General features: G+C 39.0%; 1 protein-coding gene across 3 annotated transcripts in view; it reads right to left on the reverse strand.

Annotated features, from left to right (window-relative positions):
* Positions 1 to 27917, reverse strand: part of LOC126864234 (uncharacterized) — a 106837-nt gene that overhangs the window by 36122 nt on the left and 42798 nt on the right. Inside the window, exon 1 of one of the 3 annotated variants that reach the window (XM_050615365.1) lies at positions 24774 to 25000. The exons of the other annotated variants lie outside the window; for them this stretch is intronic. The gene's annotated coding sequence lies outside the window, so the exon portion shown is untranslated. Of the gene's footprint in view, positions 1 to 24773; positions 25001 to 27917 lie in introns of those variants that run through there. 3 annotated transcript variants of the gene reach the window in all.

Here is a 27917-nt window from a genome sequence, read left to right on the forward strand (position 1 = left end):
GTAGTGAAACGTGTATATTGGCAAACGTTCCATGAATTTGCATGAGTTGGCAAATTTCTGTACCCGAAAACTCTTTTTTCAGAGAGTACGTACAGCAGGGGAACTGGGGAAAGATGAAGTGGAGTGTTTTGATTGAGTTTGGGAATCAAGTTGATTTGGGGAGAAATGGAGTGTCTTTCTTATTTTGTCGTCATGAAATTCCTTTCTGGCGAAGATCACTTAAAACTCGGAGCCTTGGAACAGCCCCTAAAAATTTTCCATGCGAAACATTTTTATTTATATTAGGAGAAATCTGTACAAAATCATGCCATATTTATTTTGGTAAGCAATAAAAAAAAAAGTCCGGCGGCAATTTTTTAATTACTTTTATTTATCAAATTCCGTTCTATTTTATTTTCGTTATGAAAATATTCAGTAAATTTCATTTTTACGTAATATGTTTCATAAATAGAAAAATTATGTCTTTTTATCTAAAACCTTAAGAATACAATTTTATATGTATTTCTCCTGCTTTCACAGTGTAGTTGAGAATTATTGTGTCTTTAGGTAGATATTAACTGATTTCTATGATCAGAATATCACATTTTTAAACGCATTGAGTATCGACAAGCCTTTGAAAACGATTGTCTCGGACAACACAAAGGGACCGGTTCAATAGCAGTTGCGTCGATCAAGCCTTATCGATGAAAATATGCCTTTTAATTGTAAAATCAAAGAATCGGCGGATTCCATCGTGGAGGAAGATCTTCAAGGACAATTGGTTATGCAAGCACCAGTCAATTACATCGAGCGTGGAAGCTCAAAGTATACAAGATTTGTGGATTCCAGCTTTCTTTAGCCTATTCGATTACAAGATCAATACCTAAAGGATATTTAATATTCATTCTCAAGCTTTCAAGGAGGAATCGTTTGAAAACGTCGTCGAAACAGGACATGGATCAATTACGTCGAAAGAACGCAAAAGAATCTATCGATTGGTTATACCAGTCGAGGCGACACAAAAGAATAAGAAATAAAGTTGAATTTCCCTGAAGGTTAATAAAATGTATTACAGAATTAACCAACGTTCATCTATTCTTTCAACAACAAAGGCAGTGAAACATCGTCTCCAATGCTCTTTCCTTATCTCTCTGCTTTTTACCCGACACATGAAGAGATGTACATTTTCTTTCGTAAATATTAGATGGTGTGAATGTACGAAGCGTAATAATTAATCCAGATTAATAAATGTTAAGGTTTTATCTCCACCTATTTAAGGTGGATGAATGTATAATAGAAAATATATTTAAGCAAGTTTAAGTATAAGTACAATGTGTATGCTAGTCCAGATCCACACGCTACGCAGCGTTACTTTACGAAAGAGCTTCGAAACCATGGATCTATGGGTATTTACACAATTACGAAAAACTGGCCTGTCTGTACCCCGCTGCGTCATCTGTGCAAGGCATGTTCCTAGAAAACTATGAGGCTGAGAGGTCCTTCAAATTGATTTAGTGCTAAACAATATTCAATGGTTTCGAGGACTAAGAAAACTAAAGATCAGAAAAGATGTGGAGTTTTCCTTGAAATGGGATCCACTTCAATAATAAATCTAAAGTAACAATTAGCCAGAATTAATATAATAATTCTTAAAGATCTTGATAACGTTGCAATCACTCTTGGTAAGTGTCTTTGTATTTATGAACGGTTGTATACGTAACGCAATAAAGTCGAAAAAGTCAGAAGAAACTTCAGTGACAATGACATCCTTCTTATTAACTTCTTAATACAGAGAGGAGGGACACAGAGACGCGCGAATCGACCTGGAATGGCACGTATATCTCTTCCCTTCTACCGGATGAAGCTCCAAGAGAATCAGATTCTTGTATTTTCTCTGCCGTTGTCAGAAGAAAACTGCCAGCCATTTATCGTTTCTCCCGAAGATTACACCCACGCTCGTGGCCATCTCAGAACCGCGTGCAAGACGTCACGGAAAATTTAATCTTGAGCCAGAGATTACTTTTCCGCTGTGATGCGGATTATCAATCAGAAAATTATATCTACCGGAAGAGGATCTTCCGCGAAATCGTGCGCGAAATCGGCTCGACGATGGATATTTTCGAGTTCGGCGAATTAGCTTCTGCGTCGTTTTTATGTTGAGAAAATTGTTATTAACGCATAACGATACATCATATCATTATTATTGAAAACTAAGTCAAACCAATCTCTAATGTATATTTAAACATTGTATGTATATTATACAAATAATGATAATTAAAGTGGTAGAATGAAAATGAAATTCATTAATTTTCAACCGCACCAAGTTAAACCAAAAACTTCTTATCATTTTCGAGCGCTGTGCCCAACAGCTGTCCCCGATAAAGCGGCCGATCCTGTCGCCATTGTTTCACAGCCATTTTCTCTCGGCGTAAAAAAAATCTGGCGGCCGCACTTTCCACGTTTCAATCGCAGGATTCGATAGCAGGCTGTCGATATGTCGCGTCGGCTAGTCGAGCCGACAACGAAACATACTTTTCGGTCGGTGCGGATAAACCACAGGAAGTAAAATCACAGGGGGAAAGAGGGAATGGCTGGCCTAAATTCGCCGTGACCTTAACGAAAGCGTAACGAAAGGAGAAAAATGGAGGCGCAAAGTCGGAAGCACGCTCGCAATTTGACGTGTCTCGATTTCGAGATTGTTTTCCTTTTAGCTTCGAATAAACCGGAAAATATCGACGAATGGCTTTGCCTCCTGATCACTACGCCGGCTGTCGTTATTTCGCTTCGATCCATGGAATAGAGAGTTTATATCGGGGATATCAGGTGTGACCGTGTACAATTATACAGCAATACGTATCAGTGTGTACCATCGGACTGCAATATTCGGTAAGATTAATACGAAACGTTCGCTTCGTCTAGCATAAACTCCCGAGATGTTCGTAGTAATAGTCACGATGTGGAAAATTGTTGGGGTTTCTATCAAGCTGGTTGTAGATGAAGCTTTCGCGCGATCGAAGATTAGAAAAATGTGGGAAGGGGGTCGGAAAGTCGAATGCTTTTTGCTCGTTCCATCGACAAATGGCCAGGCTCGAGATAACGCTCAAGGTTTTATCTTCTCTATCTTTTGTCGGTCACCGTGAGAAAGAAGTCGCCGGGTTGGAGGTTTTATCGCGAGCTGTTACAGGTCGGCGAAAAAACGTTAACGAATGACCAAAAAAAAAAAAAAAGCAAGACTACACGTGGCTATGAAATGTTTGTCGTCGTTACGTAATTTATTTCAAGCTTGCGTTTTCGAGAAAGAAAGCACGATATTATTATTAGTAATGGCGACGCTTAATTCCAGTTCTATCGACGTAATTCGCCGATAGTCTGGAGAATTTCAACTCGTGGACGACACTCGACCGATCAACTCCATAGTTTCGTACGCGAATTTGCTATTTAAACGACGTTCATCGTTACAGAAACGTTGGCGAATTCCACTTCGAGTGGCCATTGTGCAACAATACGAACAAAAATATCAGTGTCTGTTTCGAGGTACGATCGATCGTCTGAAACTATTTTAATTAAATCATCGCGAAGCAACTCTCGGATCTGGCAGACGCCAGCTCGCAAATCACACAATAATATCTTTGGCTCCAGACCTAACCAACTTTCGCGTTCGAGCTTTCAAATCACCAAAGAAACTAGCTATTATATTAAGTCGATAGCTTCAGAGTCGAACGGGTAATCTCGATAACGGAAAACACTCGTAAAAATACCCTTGATTCCGTTTCTCTGTCTAAGAAATTGCGAGATTGAAGTGTACGGTTCACTCGTGAATAGTCTTATCGCACTCTGATTATATACGAGCAGATTCTGTTTGTCGGATTGTCACAGATTTATCCCGATATTCAACTCGTACAGATACACTCTATTTAGCGTTTCATATATTATGCTACCGTTCTACTACTTCAGAAATATATCATCCCATCCGATTCAGTCAACTGACGTATAATTCTATTCTATCTGCTTGGTCACGTACGATCCCGTTTTACTCGTTTACAAATATGAATTTCTGGCGTATCCACTGGCGTACACTGGGGATTCCTACGCTATCTAATGGACACGCAGTTACTTTGCTCGACTTATTCTCTATGGCATTACTCCGACTGACTGATGACACGCGAATATATTCTACTTGCGTAGCCATTATAACCTATAATTCTAAATATTGTTCGAAACACGATCTTAATGTCCAATACCATACTATCCTAAGAACTTTAAATACTGGAAGAATTTATTTATACTTATTTATGGAATTTTCTACATTCTTTGTCTTCTTATTTCTTTCTCTAACACGCATGAGCTGGTATGTCCGAAGCATTTCGTTTCCACAAATTCCTCCATTGCTTGATCCTCCATTGCTTGATATGCCTTCAAAATTTTCGTCTCCGATAGATAACGTAGCGTTAACGATTCTCAGAGAATTCGTTCATCGATGATATCTAAAAAAAAAAATCGAGGAATTCAAAAACCATAGAGAACTATAACAAGAAAACCGCAACTACCGTGGAAATAGCGTGCACGGTTAGGAAGGAGAACGCAGAGCGGTACCGATATCGACGCCAATAACAATACATAATAATAGCGTAAAGCCAATAACCCTCGTTCTTTCCGAATGACCTACATCCCGCTCAATCTCTCGACGTCGATACAACGTAAAATTTGAACGAGCTCCTTGGCCAAGGAGCCGAACGGTTCGCTGCGTTTTTCGAATGCTTTTCAGCGTACTACGTTATCCAACTTCCTCGTCGAGCAGCAACTTTCCGTCGAAACGAGCCCTCCATCCCGCTTTTCAGTCGTTTACAATGTGACATAGCCGTGGCTGGCTTCATTCACCATCGAATCGAATGTTCCGCTCGCTTTTGTTTCGGAGGACTGTGTCGAATTTCGTTTTCGTCCAATGCGCGTCCACATGATAGCACAAAACGTCGCGCAAATACCATTTTCGTCGCTTAATCGCACCATTCTGCCTAGCTTTTTGCTACAAATTATCGTTGGCCCATTAAACTGTGGCTTTTATTTTCCATGCTCCTCTCAGTCAAATAGCACGTACCTTCATGAAGGAAAAATGAAAAAAGGGACGAAAAGTAAATAAGGAATTCCTTCTTTGCTAGAACGATTATCGGACGTCTGCTTCTTGGAGAGTAAATTTTGTCGTGTAAACGCGAGGATACGAGCGGTGTTCAATGTCGTTCGCTTCTTTGCAGAAGAGAAGAGAGAAAGAATTGACCGATTGGATTATCGTGGAATTGGAATTCGTATCCGGATCTTCCGCTTTGCGGATCGATTTCTTCGCTAATTAAGCCTTCTGAAGACTAAAGGAACTTTCTCTTTTTGATTTTTGTTCTTTGTGCTTTCGCAAGTAATACCGTAGATTTCCTGGAGTTAATAGCCGAAAAAATCATCCCAATTAGATTTTAATGTGTTTTACAGGCTAACAAAGGAAAGGAAAACCTCGTGTAAAATATTTCATGTGTAGTTATTAATAAATTATTTTACTGGCAGGACTTATACTTCCATGCCGATCCTTTCACAAGCCGCCGTCCTCGGACTCGTTAAATACTTTTTATGCTGGAAGGAGAATGAGAAAAGTTCGGTGATATTCTCCGGTCCTTTCACAGACATCTTTTTTTCCTCTTTTAGAGTATAACACGCCTCTACTTTGCGCATAATACTTATACATAATACGCAAATCACGTACAGCGTTCTCCTCGGTCCTTTCAGCTCTCAATTCCACCGGGATTTCATAGAAACTTCTTTGAAGATGCGCAAATTATACCGACACCGACTTAGGCAAAATATTTTTCTTCCTAGTCCTCGGTAAAATATCTAAATGTACTAAGTCGTATCTTATGTAATGTAATAATGTAGTATTAACATACGTATGTACGTATGTACGCTTGTCGATTCATTAATATTTATCGAGTCTCCATTAATCTATAATTCTTCCAATTGTTAACTGTAAGTTACAGCAATTATCATCTGATATTAAAAATCGAAAATGCAGAGCAACTTATGGAATGACTTGATATTACAGACGTCTGGTATCCGCAATTTGGTCGTTGCAAGAGTCAAGATATGTTACCGAGGACAAACATGTAAGACTCTTATACATTCGTCTTAATTACGAGCCGAATATCGAGGAATCTTTGCCGAAGCATCTCCAATTAAAAACCACACCTACTTCCCTCTAACGACCTTCATCAGAAAAGCACTACTTATACCCTCGAACACTCGTTAACGACAACTTATCGTCTCGCAATCCCGCCTCTCCACCTTCTATCGAAAAGCAAGGAAACCTTTTACGAGTCGTCTCTCCTTACACCTACAAACTCCTAATGATCTCATCTACTCCACTCCATCTTCTCCACTTTAATCTGGAAAAAAAAGAAAGAAGGATCTTCGCTATGTAACCCTTATGTCAGTACTAAATCTACGTAAATCCGTAGATATACGATATATAAATGGATACGAATCGCTTCAGAGTTTCGCAATAGAAGGAACGAACAGAAAAAGTACAGAAGGAATCGAACGTCTGAAGCAACAATAACAGGCGATGTCGCATCAGTAGCTAGCAAAGAGGCCGACGAAGCGATATACTTAGCGAAGGAAATGACGAGAGGCGGAAACCAGAAATTCGGTTCGCTGGCAGCGAACTGGGTGCAGGTGGGTGGCGGAAGGTCGATCCGGGGGTTCGAAAACCAGGTCACAGCCAGGTCACTGAGCCACCCTTCCAGTGTGCCGCCTCGACGACAAATAAAACGAACAGTCCTCGGTCCGATCGCTCACAAATTAATTAGAAATATCGCCAGTCCGCTGATAGAAAGCGCAACCAACATTCTGGCTATGATTCGGGTCGAAGAAGAGAGAAATTTTGGAGAAAAAGGTATAGTAACGCACGGAAGTATTTCACAACTTGTTAAAAATGTTATGTACATGTGTATTTTATACTAAACATTTTGAAATTTCATGTCATGAACACGATCGATAAAATCTGAAACTAATTTGAAATTGTGTACAGATTAAATCACGAGAAACAGAATACTTAAATATGTAACAGTTACGTTATTTTGTGGAGCATAAGTAATAGCGAGAGGAATAATTCCTCAATTTCAAGATCAACATCATTTTTCCGTATAACGCAATAATATATTCGTGAAAAGTGTGTAAAAGTGCTAGGGAATATTTTTATGAGCTGCTGCAAGAGAAATTTATCAAAAGAGTATTTCGGATGTTATTTGGTTTGAGATGTCGATAACGCGCGTAGTTGGCTGGTTTTTTGAGAACAAGAGAGGAAAATGGGAAAATAGCGAGCTTAAAAGAGCTGATAAGAGGTACGACATATTGCGATGTTGGACGAAAGGGGAAGATTGAAATTTTGCAAACTGTACACGTACACAGTGCATGTTTTCTATAAATTGATTTCTCTGATTGCCGGTTGCGTGTTTCGTTGGTGCGGACAAGCCAATCTTTTAACTGCATTCATGGGGATTTCCGCTACGCCACCGAGTTTGATAAAATATTAAATCTCAGCATGGGACGTTCGGAAAGAGCCTATTTGAATAAAATTTCGGAACATAGGCTACGCTCATTTCGCATTCTAACCTTTGTCATCTCGTTGTGTTTGTTCAGGATAATAAAAACCGCGTTACTACGTGGATTGAAACGATGAAAAAAAAGGTTGAAACGAAAATATCGAGACTGAATTATGATTAACTAGAACTTCATTCTCATGGACATAACGAAAGTAATTATTTGTTAAATGTTAAGAATGATTAAAAAAAAAAAAAGGAAATATGTATAAAATAAAATGGCATGATCATAAATCCTTTGTTCGTCGCTATTACCTGTCACATCGCGCGTGTTGACATTTTATCGCGACTTTTTATACTACGTATTCGATCCTTTTCTTATATGACGCCTCGTTTTCATTGTAAGCTATAACACCGTCTATATATAAGGCCGTCATATAAAAAAATAACACCGTCAGTATTTGCACGAGGATTCTTCAGAAGGATTTTCTCACCTTGAACGACGTTTAACTGCGATTAATTAACCATTTAAACACAATCAAGTGCACGTTGAGATGAAATTTCCCAGCAACCGATGTAGACGATTTTAATCATGTAGAACAACAGCTGAACCCCTGCTCCGGTCAGCGTTTGTCAACGCCGAGTCGTTCACGCCGGCCCATTTCCCATAAAATTTTCACCACTTCTCGCCAACATACATCATTTTTCTTATCGCGTTTACTCAGAGGACTTTATAAACTGTATGTAACCGTGTGGATCAAGTTGGCTAACCCGTAGGACGTTGGTTATAATAAAACGATAAAAGTGGAAAGAGCAAAAGTAAACTTTGCTTAACTTGGAAAAAAGAAGTGCGTTCTGTAGAACAAAAAATATTGACTTGGATAACTGAGAACTTTGTACTTATATAAAAAATATTATAAACTGAAAACAAATATTTTCAGATAAATAATTCACCGAGGATAAAAAAGAAGTTGCTAGATTTAATTTCTTAGATGTCCATGCTATTTCTCTCAAGTACCTATTATACATTACGATCTCAATCCTTTACTGTTCTTTCATGTCGAGTAGGTTTCGATATTCTATTTTATCCCGTTTTTGTTAGTACCAAAGGAATACTGTATACTCTATACGTACAAGCATCTTTAATTCTTTTTTAATTTAAGCATAATTCCACAAAAAGATACAATGAACGATATTGTGAATAAATGTTCCTTCGAAGAATAATTAATAGACAATGGCTTCATATGTATGCGTAATTACGTCTTTCAGAAAAATTTAAGGTAATAATCCTTTTCCAACTCTCATAAATTCGTTTCTGAGGAGATTAAGGTATAAAACGCATTCTTTTACGTTATACATCAGAGTTTCTCCTTCCAAGTAACAAAATTTTAGAATCACTTTTCTATTATCCTCCTGACCCATAAGTTACCAATTTCAAAATCTTTGAATATATTTGAATATATCATATATTTAGGGGTTAAATTTTACTATCGATTTTCCTTAGCCTAGTCCAACACTACTGAACAAGTAATTTTACGTCGTGCGACAATTCCATAGCTATTCTATCCATGAAGCATCCACATGACCTTGTTAAAACGATTTCGCTACAAGTTCGCCGGATGCAGGCTCCGGTGCGACGGTCGACGAATTAGGAAGCGAGCTGGCCGCTGACCTGGCTTCCCCGCTGGCCCGTTTTTGAATAATTCGCGTGACCCGGCCAGCGTGGGTGCGATTGCACCCGTCAAAAACTAGTTCCGCCGAATTCGCCGAGTCTTCGTCGCAAGTAGTCACATTCTGTCACGCACAGGCGACGAAAAGTGGCCTCATACGCTCGTCTACGCCACGAATTAATTATAAATCGCACACGACTGTACTCGCCGGATATACTCGGGAATAAACGATTTCCCTGGCGCAAGTACATCTTCGAGGTTCGAAATTAATTTTGCTTGCCAGATCGACTTCTGGTATTGGTACTTAACGACATGTTTCAAAGAAAAGAGAATTCATTGAAATAATTTTGTAGATTAATTTTCTTCCCATTCAACTCTGGAATTACCAAATCAATGAAAATCACTGGTATCAAATTGTTTCTTATCAAAAACGCGCAAATGTCTCTGGTAATGATAAAATTATTAATTGTAATAATAACGATATTGTTTTTCGTTTTCGCTATATTGTACTAATTTTAATTAATTACGAGTAACATATATCGCTTAACGAAAGACATCAAATGATTAATATCGATGGTTGTTACGTTTTTATTCATTTGCTCGAACGTTTCTCCTAATAACGAGAATCACGACAATGGGTTCGTGAAAGAAACGACGGCAAATGATGATAATACAAATGAGCGGATGTATCGAAACGAACAGCCGGATGTTATAACGTCAATAACAGTTTTACGTTTCTTTCTCTGAATAAAGCGGCAATGGAAAGTGGCCGAGAGCTGCGAATAAAATGTAGGAAAAAGCAGCGCGATTTTATTAAAATATAACACTGGCCGGGGAGGAGGATAATTAAAAAGGCTTTCAGGAACTTACCAAGCAGCAGTTCGCGTATTTCTACCGCGAGTTTATGGATCGACCAGAAGGTTCGAATCTGTCGAAACGCAAATATCGACGACAACGAATTACCGAATAAAAGCCGAATAATTAATTATATCTTTCTTTTTGTCATGTCCAGTGGGATGTAAAATAATTAAAAAAGTGTGACAAGATATAGGAGCAATTACAAGTAAAGTGCAGAACGCGAGAGTAAATAACTTCGTTGGAGCGAAACACGGCCTCAAATCATAATTGAAACGCTTTCAACGAAACTGCCGCACCGAAATGACATTCACTTAATAAATTTTGTTAAAAAAGATTTCATTAAAAAAAGAAAGCGATTATAATTGCTAGTAGACGCCGTGCGCGGGTATCGAAAATTTGTTCACAAGCAAGGAAAATTTGTTTAGTTGCAGCTAAGAGCTGTTTCCTGGTCGTAGTTAAATCCATTATCGTTCTTCTTTTCCACGATCCTCTCTAATTTCGTTTAAACACCAGCACGGAAGCATATGTTCCGTGTTTGTTTGGCCTTTTTTCGAACGTTCCGTAAACGCATTGACTGTTTGCGATAAAGAGAAATTGTAAAAGTTGTCCGGTGTCGATGATTATCGTTGATCTTTATTGTCGTTTTATAGACATCTGTCGCGAAGCTTTGAAATTTTATCGTCGCTCTTTTATTTGTCGATGCTTGAAAAGTTCAGTATTGGAATATCGGTTATCATCTGTGTGGAATTTGTCTCATGAAACTGTTACCCTACACTACCACGTACAAAACACTGCAGTTCACGAATCGACGCTTTGTTCAATACATACATATTAACAATACATAATATGAACTAATGACAAAATGATGATTAAAAGTATAATTTGCGAAGAATTCATTTACCTTTTTACGATTCTCTTTCTTTTCAATTTAAATCGTTCTACAGGTTTGTATGTGGTTTGTATAGCATTTAACTTTAAAACATTTATGAAGTAGGAAAAATTACGAACGAAATACCATTAACGAAATATCGTTATTTATGATTAACGAGCTTCTCTATTACCGATAGCACAAGACTTTTACGCGCTACAACACAGCGCAAACATTTGTACGATAACCACGCGCGAGTTTTACACCAAACAAACTTACAAACTGTCGTGTAACAAAGGAATGACGAAGTTTGCAATAAAGGAACTCCCGATTCAATCACTGCACACCAAACATTAATCCCGACATCTAAGACCCGAGTTCACCGCCTGCGAAAAAAAGCAATCAACGGAACCTCGTTATTTTTCTCATCAGAAGTACCATTCTCAGCATTTTCGCGGTCTCGTAGCAATTAAAAGTGCCGTAGAAACAGAAAAACAAGCGAGCCAAGAAAAAGGGGAATGTTGGCCGTTTGTGATTTAATCGAGACGAGATAACAAGCGTGCTTCGAGAATTGCAAATCGACCAAGGATTGCCGATTAGGAGCAGTATTAATGGCGATTATGAGGACTGCAGGTCCTCGGGAGGACTCTATTATCATTTCGTTCTCCTGATTTCTTGGCTCGAGAACGTTTTCTCTACTTCTCTCGCGATAACTTATTTCCAAGCTTGTGAGTGTTCAGAATTTTCTCGAGGAGCTGTACCTCTAACGAGCTCGAGAACTTTGGCCCAGCGAGTTTTTGGCCAAGCGAAAGAACAAAATCCGCAAGGACGTGATTAGCCAGGGCAACTCGTTCGAATCCACTTGGAGAGACTTCTCCAGCTCGTTCCTCGCATTAATCCCCTTCCTGCCAGTCGTCACGATAATCAGCTGCTTCTCCTCTTTTGTCATCCTTCTTCCTTCTTCCTCTCGCGTCTTCATCTCCATTTTGTCACTCGTGTAAGAACCAGTTCTCGGTAAATTTTACGCAAATGTCTTGTCCGATAGCCCACGCGATGATACCAATCATCCAAAAGATGATAGTTTTTGTAGAATATAATTCTAGTTCGGATAACGTGAATATTAGACGAATAAAATGAATTTTGACGTGGAAAGTGAAAATAATATTGACGGTGCCAAAGGATGTTCCGTTGACTCCATGGAAGAATGGATCGAAAACGATATTTCATAAAAATTAAAAAATGCCAGGCATAGGCGTTAGTTATTGCATAAACTCCAACAATCTGTTAATTTTCAATGAAGTTAGAAAACAAAAAACAACGATTCTGGAAATGCCTTGAAACACCACGGTGTAACGTAGTTTCGCCGAGCCTGATACGTGCGAAATGAATGTGTTGTGTTTGCTGCTAACACGTTCCTGATGTTACTCCTTTTGAACGTGTCTTGCAAGCATATCGTCGCTAATGCACGTTCCCGCTTGCAGATACACGTTTAGAAAGCGCGGTTCTGGGATAAAAGGCAGAAAATTATCACACGTACCAAGGCTGAAATTAGTCGAGTAATTTGAATTCAAGATTACGTTCATACAAGCCGAATCTTTTGTGCTATTTGGTCCAATTCTCAACTTCAATTAGTTCGAATGAATTTATATTACTTGGTCTTGAAATAAATGAAATTTTGTAAATCTCTGATTGGCTCCGATTTCTATAATTACTTTAGCAAAAAAAAAAATTAATTTACCCAAACATCCACAGTATACTAATAACCTTGCTACTAGCGCGACGTCAATCTCCAAGTAAAGTGAAAACATCTCTATTTTATAGAAACTTGCAGAAATATAACGATGAGTGGTAACATCAAGATCTTTACCTCCTAACGATCTCCGACAGAAAATTGGCAGAAGAAACAGTTTCCTTTCGGAAGTTTTTCTGCGCCGTTTCCATATTTAATGGGTCGTAAAATCACAGCGTTTTACAACCTTAACCGTGGCAAACGCGCACCCGTTTTATGCACACGTAACCGCGTTCTTCAACGGATATCTGACACACTTCGAGTCCCCTGGATGTTAGCAACCCACCCAGACGTCGCGTCCGCGTATTGTCTTTATTGTGCGCGGACAATAGTCGTGATTTCCCATGTGCCGTTATCTTCGTAACCGAACTGGATACGTTCACGGTTTCTCTATTTTCTGGTTGTTCTCTGTTCTCGGGGAAAAAGAAATTTGCGAATGGATGGAGGGGACGAAGAGCGATAGGAACTGCAACGCTTTCTGCAACATTTCATCCGAGCACCGTCTCTTTGTTTGGTGAATTTGATGGAACGTCCGTTAAGCGACGATACCTTATGCTAGTAAATGCGAGTCTCAGGTTACCAATATTTCCTCGATATACAACTTTCGTAAAACGAGATCTTCATAGCTTGGGATGCTAGACGTTGCAACGTTTTAGCCTTTAGTCAGCCACCTCAGACCATAAAGCTTTTAAGAAACATTTCTTTCAACTTCTCGCAACTATTTCGACGAAATGTTTTATATTTCCTCCGGCTTTCAACGTTAGTCATTTCTTAATCTAAAAAAGCAGATCTTCCGATTTGATTTTAGAGTCTTCAATTTTCGAAACATGGAATTTATTTTTTCGTAGAAAAGGAAGTTTCGGATTTAGATTGAGCTTTTAACTTGTCATGTAGTTTTACTCGAACGGAAAAGGGTACCTTCGGTTTAATCTTCGGCTTCCCCAGAAACAAATCTTGTTAACCTGTCCGGAGAAAAGACCTTTGATTCGATCTTGAATCTCCACTGTTAAATATTTTAAACTTGTCGCGAAAACAGTGCTTTCAATTTGATCTCTCAAGGTTACATATTTATCTAAGCTTCTTACGAACACCGACCTTTCGGTTTGAATTTAAGCTTTCAGGATCAAATCCTTTTTTAGTCTGTCTACGAAAACAAAGCTTTCAGTTCAATTTTGAGCTTTCAAAGTTACGTTTACATCCAAGCTGTTAAATTATTCGTGAATTTGCAAGAACTTACAAATTTTAATCTTGCAAGGAACCAAACCCGAGACTAACCGCTTATTTTCGTAAAAACTTAGTATATTCACTCTCAATTACGTATTCTTGATATAATTGAGATATAAAAATTCGAGGGTCAGAGAAATTTATAGATAAACAGAAGATAGAAAATAGACTCAAAGAGTGCAGCGGAATTAATTTCTTCAAAGCGGAGTTAAGTGCTTAAGCCGAGTATCCCGTGAATTATCGTTTGAGCCTCAATATCGATCGTACGAAAAGAAATTTCAATCGTGTACAGCTGAAAATCGGCGAAGCAATACAAATGCTACTCACGCTTTCGTAGCAGCGAACTCAATCCTCGAATTTTGAGCACACGCTTCCGTTTCTCACGGTCGTTCTCTTTTCCCTTCACATTTTTGGCCGATATTTCAAAGTGCATTTCGCGGCACCAAGTGAATTCAACCTCGCGCAAATAACTCGACGACGAGAGATAGCCACGGCCTTGGTAGCGAACCGGTGCACAGTTTTGGACAAAAGGACCTAGAGAGAGAGAGAGAGAGAGAGAGAGAGCTACGAGTTGCGAGCGTTTCTTTTATAGTCGAAGAATGGTTAGGTAGATGGCCGCGTAAAGAGAACCGATATCTCCGAACGTTCCCACCAAGTTTTTAATTATAAGATAGTCCCAACTGTATGAAATTATTATCAGAGTTGTTGGCGCGAGTAGACGGTTTATAAATTGCGGCTATTAAAACTTTATGAACGAGGATAGCGTATCGTTTCACTTTATTAATCACCTTGTGTTACCTCTCTCCGTATTTCTCGGCCTTTCTCTCGCGTTTCGTCGTCTTAATTCATTCTAAGCTGAGACATAACTACGCTTAAATGAGGCAGGTTTACTACCACTATACGTAAACTATGCGCTAGGTATAATTCAATTCTATAATACGTAGTATAAAACGATTCACGAAGGACAAATTTTCATGGAGTAAGAAATTTTCTAAATCTCCAAACATTTTCATCATTGGCGATCCAGAATCTAACACAACCAACCGAAAACGATCGTCGATTCGTTCTAGCCATTACTTATCAAGAATAATTGCCGATCAAGCAAGAAATTCACCGTGTCCCATCGTTCAGAAAATACGAAACCTGAAAAGTTAAATGGAACGTGGAATCCGGCTTTAAAACAGATAAACATAGAGAGACAGTTTCTGGTAGACAGAAACGATCGAACGGTTCGTTTGGTTTAATCAGCCACCTGTCCTGCGGATTTTCATGCTGCGTCTTTCGCGCTATATTCCTGGGATTTATTCAGAAGCACGACGTTCTCTATCCCTTATTTCCCTCGCATTCCACCTTCCTCTCTCGGTCTCCATGAATGCACGAAGCGTGGGGTAATTAGTAGCTACCACCGAGCCACTTCCACGACCTACTTTGTGTTTCCCGAAAAGATAAATAAATAAGAGCTTCCTGTCTTCTTTATTTTCATGCTTCTTTCTCTTTTAATAACTGGGACAGCCGCAGTAATTAACGTATCGACGGGACAGAATGCTGAATTGAGCGGTATCAATTCAAGGTGCAATGAGTTTTGCATCTCGAATACAGGAGATGTGGAAGATAAACTGATTGTAAAATATTCGGTTGTGAACATGCGTGTCGATTAAACGATGGAACATTCGTTTCAAGGATGAAAGCTTCCTTTGTCTCATTCAAAAACTTTCAGTACAAAGAATTATCATTTATGTAGGGATTTTTATTGTATCATCTCCAAAGTGTGAGAAAACGATCAGTGTCAAATAAATCTATATTTGAATATGTTGGGAATAGTTGTAAAATATAAACTTTCGAATGATTATTTCACCGATAGATTGTCATCGAAACAGAGATGCAATATAATAAATTGCGAGCGAAAGATACGTACAATCGTTACGTATAAGAATTTTTCACTCTCGATCAATACGAAAATTCATTGTCCTTTATTAACGTCGTGCTATGCCCGACATACAGTATACGATACCTTTCATTCGTTTCAATCTATCAATTACAATCGACACTTCTCCATCCATTTCCACCATTCATCGACGCGTCCAAACATTCTTGAACATTACCATATACAACGCTCCTCAAAATGGACAAAAGCGAACGTTATTCAAATCTTAATTTTCAACTTGACAAAAGGGGAAAATTTAACAGCAAGCGAACAAAACGAACGGCACAAACAGAAGTATCGGCTTTATTCAAGCGTGACGAAAGATACAGTAAAAAAAAAGTAAAGGAACGTTACAAAAAAGAGAGACAGAAACGGCAAAGGCTTGAATAAATAATTAAGCGAGCCAGAGTTCCCTTAATACCCCGAATAGAATGCTAGAGACGCGGAAGCAAGGGCGAAGGCGTCCCTAAGATATCGTTCGCGTAGATGCATTAATTAAAATTCCATCCCGACACCTACGAGCCACCCCCATACGTCAGGCGAACGATACAGTGTTCGAGCCGCTCCGGCAGATCGAATCCAATTCACTTAAAAGGACCACCCGCTGCTTTATGAGCCTTCATTCTGTCTTTTTTATGCGTCCGTCCTTGCCCTTTTATCTTACGTACGCGTCTCTCTGTTTGCTTCGAAAATATTTATGCATATTATTCGTTCCAAGTCGAACGTGTTTTCTTGTTCCACTTTAATCCGATACGTGTTGTTTAGGTAATTTATCGGACTTCTGACAATTTCCCAATGGGATTACGTTCGAGAATAACTTTTACAATAGATATTTTATTGTATCAGATCATCCTGAAAGTTCTGACAATGATAAATTTCCATCTTGGAACAACGTATAACCATATTGAAGGTATTGAAAATAAGCGATTGAGAAAATGATTATTTCTTTGTCGGCAAGTTTTTTTTTATCGGATACAAGGAATATATGCTTTCAAGTTTTTATAGAAAATTACATTACGTACGGTGACATTTAAAATTATCAGGCAAAAGGCAAAGATCGTGGAAATTTCAAGGTAAATAATCCTGTTTTATAAAAATTAATTATCCAACGAGCTTTGATCCATATGAAACGCAAACTAGATTCCATAGGATTTTCCGTGATATCAAAGATATTCTCTATTGTGATATTCGCTGGATATAGAGTTATTTAATCACAAAGTAGCCAAAGATCATTCCACATTCGTGGTACAAAAGCGTCCCAAAATTTCCAAAAGCACAGTTTATTCCATCCCGCGTTGCTTTTTATCTAATTCCACTGTTCCCCTCCCTCCTCTTTTGTTCTGCGCGCTGTTCCTAATTTCCTTTCACGCACGCCCGGCAATTTGCTACTTAATCAAACGCCTGGCTAAAAAGGCCGCCTAATTAGACAGGCAGTCGAAAGGGCCGCATTTACTTTGACACGTGTATCGAACTAGGCCAGCCAGAAGGTAGACGACGTCGGTGAAAACTTTCGAATGTAACTTTACTGCCCGCTCGGCTCTCTGATAATTAAATTCCGAACGACTTACGTGACTACGACGTGCGATGAAATTTTCAAGAATCGAACAGTCTCCCGCAGTTCGACCAATCCGGTTTTCCTCAATTTCCAATGATTTCGTCTCCTCCCAATCATCGTTTTGTTCTAACATTTCGATTTATTACGCCCTATTTATGTGCACCATTATTTTACGAGTGAAATGTCTTGGAATTTTTCTTAGCCTTCCGATATTTCGGTTTAATATCAGAATCAACGATCATCGAAATATGAAACTTGTAGCTGAAGAAACGAAAGTAAAATGTGTAGGAAAAAATACATAATGCAAGGGAAAATAACAAAGCTTTTATGTGTATAGCTTGCGAGCGTTGCTGCGATATGAATACGATAATGATTGAACTTCTGAAAACGTCGCGTTGATGCGAGGAATCATTGAATAGCGAATTGAATGCGTTTTCCTGCTTTATTTATATGTGATAACATAATACTAACACAACGTGCACATACATTACCGTTCAATTGTTACTATCCGAACAATTGTTTATTTTTAGCAAATATATTTATCTATGCATATCTTTAATCAGAAAATTACGGTTAAATCAAATTGCAATGACTTTATTCTTCAGAACTTAGAAGCAAAATATCGGTATTTTCAAATAAATTGAAGTTTTTGAACAAATGTTGCTAAGGACCAAGAAAGCGTAAATCCAGAGAAATCAAACCAAAATTCGACGGATCGATCGTTGTCCAAACGTTCCTTGTAAGCTGTCCCTTTGCTTTACACAACGGCAAACACGTGGCATCGACGTGACGTAAACACGGAGATGTGAATGCAACGTGACTATTAAGCTTCATTTCCACTGACAGAATCGTGTCGAGCCTGTGCATCATACGTTGTCACAGAACAAGAGTGTATTAATTTCTATTTAGACATCGTTTACACGTCAATTTTAATATCCCCGATATCGCTAACAGTTTCACAGTCTCAAGCCTTCCTTTAGCTTGAATCATGTGAAAATTGAGATCAAAGCAAATCCGATATCAAAGGCGAATTGAATAAGCAAATCGAAACTATACTTGATTTTCCAAAGAAACACCGACAAAGACAAATCGACATAACAATCGCAACAATATGTGCATTTTATTTTCTGCATTTACCCTTAAGAAAAAATGTAAAATGCTTGCAAAAATGTAAAGATTAACAGAGTTCAATTATATTTGTAAGATGACTATATCTACAAAGAACTTCGTAAGGCGTCTGTCCGATAGGAATCAAAGAAGAAGAAGAAAAAGTAAGAGCTTTTCTTTGGATAAACTTCAGTGTTGTGAAAGACATCTTAGGTTCGTCTCGAGTGTTGTTAAAGATGTCTGGAAATTGTTGTCCTTCTTCTTGGCAGTTTCCTTCGTCGCGAATTGCTTCTACGTTGGACTAAATTATTACAAATATTCATATCCTACTCTGTTAAATCGTAACATACGTATGAAATACCATACGTAACAATTCATACCTCGGTGAATCTTCAAAAAATATCTGTTTATATACGTCGAGATTAAAAAACTTAAAACGAATACAGGAAGAATTTTCAATTATTCATTTGATTTCAGAACTCTCAATTCAAGAATAGAAAAGAAACGGAGAACGAGATTTCAATCGAATCTGATCAATCTGCTCGTGATAACTCGACCAACGCTATTCAATCGCGATTCAGAATTCCATGCCAATGTCAATTTTCCAGAAGAAACGAAACATCTTACATTTGATGCGCACGAACGTGAAGCATAGAACGATAAGTGAATTTCGTTCAAGATTCTTCACGGTATACTTAAAATTTTCCCGTTGCATTCCACGAATATCGTCGTTTAAGCTACTTCCTTCTTCGTCGCTCGTTTGTTTTCGCTTTAAAGATATTTCAAACGGAACGAAATTGATTTTTTTATGTTGAAAATAAAATGAATTGGGAATATTTGCAATTTTCCAAATCGATTCTATTTCCTGCAAATATTAATTTTCCACTTTTCAAACTACGATTGCTTGAAATTTAAGAAATTTCTCTTGAACAGCGACTCCGTTTTTTAATAGTCAAATAACTTTGCGATCTCCTTTTGCTCCATATAAAAAAAAATTTTTTGATAAGATAAAGAAAATACTTGAAAAATATGTATTACAGAATAAAAAGAGACAAAGGCAGCAACCCTTAAAAAAATACTTAACGATCCCCATAGAGGTCACAATTCCACAGATTATAAACCAGAGCTCCAGACTGATTAAATTCATATCTACGCGAATGTCACTTAATTAAACATCTTAATTAAACATCTTAATTGTTATGTTTTCATAAAATTATTTTAAACCAAGTCCAATTTAACTACCACGTCTAAGATAACTAAGTTCATATTTATACAAACACTACTTAATCGAAATTAAACATGAAAATTTTTATACTTTCACAAAGCCACTCTATCTAGATCATATCTAGTTTAGCTATGTACGTGCTACAAAGCTTAGTATCTACTTTAAATTATCCCGGTAAATATCGTTATATTAAATCTCGTTTCATTCTTTTTATTTTCAATTTAAAGTAGGTGAAATCCGAGTTAGACTACGTTAGACCCAAAATAGAGTAAATCGCGCGCACGAAAGCAGATATTCCTTTTCATTACGCGTCCCTCCAGCATCAGCCTATCCAGTTCCCATCGTATTTCATTGGACAAGCCGCGCTTAATGCATTCGAAAGTTTACCTCGCGGAAAAATATAACCGGCACGGTAAAATCCCCAAGAGAGTAGAATTAAGCCGAGGAAAACACACTATGCCGTGAAAATATTTCATATATTTCACGATCTATGGAAATTCCGATGCGCGAATTTCCAGGTCACTGGTTGCGGAAAATCGAAGATCCAGGGCAATCCGGAGATCGTCAATCGATATTGACCAATTTACGTATTCCCAGGACAGTGCCGTACAATTCAAAGAACTCCAATGCATCGGTGTACTTTATTCCATCTGGAATTTATTAGGTGTAAAAATGAATTTAGTCTTTTGGAAGCTAAACCGATCGACACCGCCTTCTGTTGATTTTTTTATTTCTGTACCAAATTTTCTTACCATTGGATTTCTACGGCCTTTCCACAATTTTAAAATTATCATTTATCGCAACGTTAAAACATCGAAGATATCAAAAGGTTGCTTCCTATGGTAAAGTACATTATTGCCATGTCTTTAGAGTAGTAGGTAATTTAGATTAATAGTCTGGTGATTCTAGTCATTAATTCGCCATTAATGTAGGCACCTATGTAAAATTCACATAGTGTTGTTAGAAATCAATCAAAGCATTCGTATACTTATAAATGGTAATATAAATGTCAATATGTAGATGAAATTACAATTTTATATTTTTGTCTCGATGTATCGAAAGTAAATAATTTTCTGACGAAACACACACAATAAGGCAACTTCGATGGAACGTATTAATACACGTACATCCCTTTCAGATTATAACTGGCTGTCATCCGTGAAGCACTTTATGATAAAAGCCATTAAAACTACGTAGTAATGTAAATAATATATGCGCGCATATGATATAAAAGAAATAACAATTTTTTCTTCTATTCGCTCGTCTCTTGGAACTCTTGATTTTATCGCTGTACAGCGATTAACCCCGTTCGATTTCATTTCTTTTCCCTTTCGACCATTCGTTGAAATCTGCATTTTTTCGGCGTATTACGAACGCATAATGCGTCCGATTTCAATCAAATGTAAATCCCTTTCGAGACGAATCTCGACACCGTTCGCAAAATAGCAATTAAAAGTGTAAAAAATTTCACTGGCAAACAATTTCTGCAATTCGCAACATATCCCCGACAATACATGTTGCTATTTTTTAACCGACGGAACAAAAGAAGAAACAAACGCGTTTCTGTAAACTTCACCCGCCCCGGGGACCCGTCGATGTTCGCTCGTCAATCCGTCTACGTAAACCGCGCAACAAAGGTAGAAACTAATAACCAGAAATCGGTTTCCAAAACAGAACGAAGGGAAATAAATCCATCACCAGCGCGACGTAGAACAAGGCTTTCTATCGCTTAAAAAAAGCGCCGAGTGCGGTTCAGCGTTCTCGTCGACTGAAACAGCTGTCAGACCATGAAAAAGTTATGGGATACTGTTCAAGTATTAACTATTTCAGTTATTATATTTATTTTTTCACGTAGAATCCCTTTCTTACGAGACATTGCGTATAGTTCATAGATAGCCCGCAGATATGATATAATAAAGTCACTGGAACAATTAAATAACAAATGTATCGACAATACCCACTTCGAGATTAAACTACAAAGAAGGTTACGAAATGTAGCACTTGACTTTTTATAGAAACCGAAAGCATAAATCTCAAAATTATCCGCGTCGATCCATACAGTTTTACTTAAAACGGCAAATTAAACGCGTTAAAAAATTGACCATTCCTGAGTGCACGTACTCGAAACTGTCATCAAATTTTTCTAATCCTCTCATTGCAAAATTCAAGTATGCATCTTCCTCTACAAAATCTGTAAGGCATATAACAATATCCTAATTGGGGATCTTTGGAAATTTCGAGATTTAAAAAAGAGAATTCGATAATAGAACGCGACCAAAATTACAGTTTTCCCCCGAACAGACAGCCGCTTTCGAACACTGCGCGATGCAGTTGGTGATCGTCGCGGGCTTCCGGACGAAATTGAAATTGTTCCCGATGAAGCCCGGGGGGGGGAGCGGGATCGGGGCGGACTAGAATCGAGCCTAACTAACTTGTGCAACGAAAACGCGGAACAGACGACGCGCGAATGCACGAAGAAACGAAATGAAACAGCTGAGAGGGTGAGTGCACGCTAGAAATTGCTCTCTTCCACTGATCATCCCCCAGAGGCAACACGCGCATCCTGTTCCACCCTGTTTTTCCAACCTATCCAGCATGTCTCGAGCCGGCTCCAAGCGACGTGATTAATTACGATATCGCTTTTTAGCCGCAGTTCTCTGGCCCCGTCCGTTCGATTGCCACTTCGCTTTTTTCTATCCGTTTCAAAATCCGCGGCCCGCGTTCGACACACGTTCCCGGCTACGATTTTTTTTTATTTCTTCTTTTTTTCATTAATCAGTCCCGACGAATTAATCCGGCACGTATCCGCGTGGCTGAACCACGCCCCGCGTTTGCGACCCTCGACGGGGTGCTTCGGATGTCTCGTGTTGTGTTAGACGCGAATTGAATTCGCTGCGGTGACTCTTTATCAGTGCGTAGACGCGGATAATTTTGAGTTTTAGCAGGGCAAATTAGTTTAGAATTTTCGTGTAAGCGTGGAATCTTAAATGTTTCAGTTTTGATGTGAAAAGGATATGAAACGCTTGTCATAAAAATATAAAACGGTATAAATTTGAAAGTAAAAATATAGCGAACTAGTTATAAGAATAAATCATAAGATAATAAATCGCGAAGTAGTTAGAAATTAATGAGTTAGTTCAATAAATTAATCAACAACCTTTGGCGAATTTTGATCATTCTTTGGAATCTTTTTTACGAATGTAATTCCAGTATGTAAGCTGTGAAACAATCTGTCATAAACCATATATTTAAAATTCCTAAAAGTTTAGTAAACTAATTATTATTAGTTTATTTTCACAGCCGTATACTTTTTCGCGCATTTTGCTTGTTTCTTCTAGAAATTTCGCACACAATCCAATCTTCTATCGCTATTTTTAGCCCCTTTTCTCTATTTTCCCTTCATTCGGCCAATCAGTAGAAGATAAAATACACGAAGGCTTGCCGAAAGAAATTCGGAACTCTCAAAGGCTAAAAGTCCAAGGCTCCTGAACTTTCCCAAGAATTTTTGCATCTCGTAATATCGTAAAGTTTCCCGATCTGCCTAAAACTATTCGTATACGAATTCCTCGATCTCCTTGTCATCTGGTTTGTAGAAAACCAATAATTAAATAATCTAAAGACAAAGCGTAGTCGAAGAATGAATCGAAGCACTTGAAAACATTTTCGAACAGTTATGGTTTTCAGTAGAAACGACGGCTGGCTGGTTTCAAATGACGCGGAGCGCAAATTAAGGAAGCCTCAAAAGCGGGAAGTTATGTCGTCTGGTCTGGCAGGGAAAGTTTCTTCCACTTGGACGGCAGCTTCTCGTTCGCGAAATTTGCTCTCTCTCTCTCTCTCTCTCTCCCCCTCCCTCCCTCCCTCCCTCTCTCTGTCTCTGTCTGTCTGTCTCTCTCTCTCCCTCTCTCCCTCCCTCCCTTTCGTCTTGTGGTCGTGCATCGAGTCGCACGATATTAATTCAAGTTTCCCCGTATCCTCTCAAGGATTAATTAGACTTATACAAAATGGCGGGAATCGTGGTAACACGTACCTTCTGGCACTCGGCTTGCGAAACGAGGCCAAGAGGAAATTCAACATTCTAAATTATGAATATTTAAATCTATTTCCGCGAGATACAAAGCACTCGTGTGGAAAAGCACAATTTGCGCTTATAAAAGATACAAAAAAGAACGGTCGTCGGACGTGGGGGGATTTGAAAGAAAAATTGCCTGAAGCGCGGATGAAATATTAACAAGATTCGAGCGATCTATGCTAATTATATTCTAAAAGTTAATTAAAATACCTCAAACGTTTCAAATAAAATAAATGAAATATTTGAAAATACGGAAAATCAAGTAGAAGCTCTCCTCTCATTTCCGGCGAATTATCGAACTGACAACCTTCAATGGGAATTTTGCAAATCTAATATCGTTCCAGATATCGGCAAACGGCTTTTCGATCGATTTGTTCCCAATAGAAAAATTCGTCATGGATCGCGACATCAGCTGGCAAAACGTCGATTCAAATCGACGTGGAATCAACAAAATTCACGGGTCAATTAGCAACCGTGCCGGCCGCCTCGTATAAATGATTTTTAATTGATTCCACGAAAGGAGGTAGAGAGAGAGGAAAGAACGGTCGTCGGTGATTCGAAACGCGATTCATTCGCGCGGGTCGGAAATCAATTTCCCTCCAAAACTACGACAGATCGCAATCTACGCTCTTTCATCGAGCCCGTATGAATCTAATTAAATTGGTCCCTAGTAAACGGGTCCCTCGTCGACTCACTGGTAACACAAATTAAAAAAGCAGACTAATTAAAATTAATCCAACTGCTCGATAATCGAATTTCTATTACAAAAGCACCAAGAACAGGTCGCATGTCAAACAAGAACCGAACGTGATCATAAAATAAAAAGAAGTCTTTATAAAAAAAAACGGATCAGACGCGTCGCACTAGCACGAGCACGCGGGACCGGCCGTCAAAACAAACCATCTAACGAGCTTACGATCTAAGGATCTACCTTGCGATCGTGGCAGGCCTCTCCGAGCGGGAACATCGAACGCGTGCGATCCACTTGCCTCACTCCCTCTCTTTCTCGTTCTCCGTTTCCCTTCCCTCTTTAGGTATGTTTTTCCGCTCTTATGGACGACGAAACGACAGACGTATTGCAAGCTTGCGATGGCACGTGAACACCACGGCCGAATGGCGCGACTGAACTCGCCTGAACCGTGCCGGAGCTTGACTCAACCGAGGCTTTCGGGCCGGCGCTCTCGTTCATTTGGTGGGGGTGGCGGCGTACAGGGGTTGAGGATGTACAGCGAGGAAGGGTTAGAAGAAGGGAGAAGGGAATGTGGGAAACGTTGGATAGACGGGAAAGGGTGGAAGGGCGAGAATGAAACCGCGATCGACGGGTAGAGGGGTTAGGAATAGTGGATTGTGCGATAAAGCAAAGAAGTCCCGCTGGAGAAAGATGGTATAAGGTGGTACAAGGTGTTGCGCAGGATTGATGTACGTGTGTATGCGTGTAGGCGAAGAAATGAATGAAATGGAAGAATGTGGAAGAGAATTTGAGGAAGAAGAGGAAGAAAGTGAAACGAGCAACTGGAAGGACAAGATATTGTTTTGCGGATACGATTCGGTAGAGGAAGATAGATAGAACTTCGAAGACAGGTCGGAGGACTAGAAAGGATAAATATCAAGCGAAATAAGGGAAAATGTTGCGATAAAATTTGATAAGGAGGAAAATAATGTAAAAGAATGGACACTGAAGGGAGATGTTTTTTCAAGCGGTTGCAAGGGACGCAAAATGACAGAGTACAGGGAACGTAGAAAGGAAGGTAGCACAGTGGATAGCAAAATGCAAGGGAAACAAAAAGAAAATGGTGAAAAAACGGCACGATCGGTGGATTAGAGAAGAGAAAAGAGATGGATGAGCGAAGAATAAACAGAGACGCGAGCTGCGTGTGTACATCGATTTACCAACTATGGCACACACTGCGATTCTATCGCAACGAAGCTTGCAATGTCGGCTTATGAAGTTCGCCGACATGTCACGATGTATTCTGTGAACACGATCGTAATTACGGAAACACCTGTGCCAGTTATGAATCCATATGCTACTACGTCGCAGCCTAGTTTTTTAACGCAGCTTTTATAAATAACGCGCGACTTCTAATTTTTCCAGCTTATATTTGTCATTTCAAATTAACGATAAAAGCTACGAAAAAGAATTTCGTTATTTCCGTTTCATAGGATAAGCTAAAAGTAATTTTATGCAACTGCGGTATGAGATTTATACGGAGCTTCCAGCGTTAGAACTCAGTTGCATTCGAGTCGCGGAATTAGAAACACCTTTCAGTCCTGGCAGAAGACATTTATATTCCAATTGAGTGATGATTTTTTCTATACATACGTTCTATAGATAGATACCACGTGTAATAAGACAGGAAGCACCTATTCTTTACATTTATAGGAAAAATTAGCTGAGACTTGCGTTTTTCGCAATTCACGCGAATAAACTGACACAACAACGAATCTCGGACCATCTAATTCATTCTGAACTTTAATAAACCAGCCAATATTTTGATACTAATTGAGTTAAACATAGATAAACCCCGTCGTTCCACTAACGTCAAATTTCAAAGATAGAACCTGGATAAAAGTTGCCATGCGTAACGTTTGACGAGTACTTTATGTACACGTTACACGTTCGTCACTCCGAGCTCCTAAAATAACATACGAAAGAGACTGTACGAAAATGTAATAAATACTTAAGGTTGAACGAGGCCCTTCAATTGCCTAATTTCATTAGGTAAATTAAAGAGGAATATCCTGATTGGTAGAAAATCAGATACTCGTAAAAATTTCGCTAACCTGTAATAAAGAAGCCAGATTTTAACTGCCAAACATCGTGATATCAATCACGAGGCATGATATTTTTCGTCTAATCAAAAAGCACGTAGCTTGCGCCTTTAATTCGTTATATTACTCTCTACATATATTTTTCGTTCACTTGGTTGTATTAAAATGTTAGAATCGACTCGTACTGAGCACGCGATACCAATCGCATGATACAAAAAGTGTGTAAAAATGTAAGTCTAGTTCCAAAGTCAAATAAAACGATTATTCTGATGTCGTAAGATTAATTAACGATATGACTGAACTAACTTTTAAACTGTTATAACCTAATACAAACTTTAAATTAGAATCCTTAACGTCAAACTTCAGACACGGCGCAACAGTTAGAATACCGTAAGAGAAGTGTGCTAAAATCACCATCGGATCCAAATAAGCGTAGTATCCGATGGAAGTATCGTGGCAGTTTCATCCCAGTCGAAAATCCCAAAAACCGATTCCACCGAGATAAAAGCTGCAGAGAAGCTTAAGAATGACAAACTCCGGCTTCTCTGAGACTAAGAAGAAAGGGATCGCAACGCTTAAGCGGCCGATTGATTAAAGCCCCGCGAACACTCCGCCCGTGTGAATTTTTAATGAGAGAAGCGAAGTCTGAACGAGCTCTGGTCGACTTCCGAGTAGCGCGATCGGCTTTCAAGATGATACTTTCAACCCTCTACACGGGGCTAGAGGCCCGGAAGAAGCGAGAGAAGAACGCGAAGGGTGCTCAAGTGCCTTTGTTCGCGATGAATGCTCGCCCCTCGAACAGGTAGCTCGCGACCCCGTGAATCTTCCTTCGATTAGGCAGCTTCGCCATACGAACCTATTCCTCCAAAACTCGTTCTCGTCGCGTGCGTTCTTGACCCGCGAATGGGAATTTTTGAAGCTAGCAATGGCTGACACGGTTAAGAGCTCTGACAAATGGCCGTAGCTCGTTATTAAAGGAAAGGGTACAGTCGTTGTTCGCTGCGTTTAACGTCGCATAGTTCATTGAAGGGTAGACGCAAGACGGTGATTTTATTAGACTTGGTAGGGGGAATTTACGAGCACGAAAATTCATGGCTGAGAGGAATTTATATAGAAACCATAAATCTCTGACGAAATCGATGAGCGAGTGGTGATTTTCAAAGTTGTATGACTGACAAATTGTAACGAGTATCGAGTATCCATTTTTTACTTTCCTTAGGGAGAGAGAAAAAATTGTAGTCTGTCGCCAAAGAGAGCGTACGTTATAGAGCGTTACAGTTTCGATCTTTTGGCGGGAGCTAAT

Source organism: Bombus huntii, chromosome 3 (genome assembly GCF_024542735.1).
Source record: "Bombus huntii isolate Logan2020A chromosome 3, iyBomHunt1.1, whole genome shotgun sequence".
In the NCBI taxonomy this organism is placed as follows: Eukaryota; Metazoa; Arthropoda; class Insecta; order Hymenoptera; family Apidae; genus Bombus; species Bombus huntii.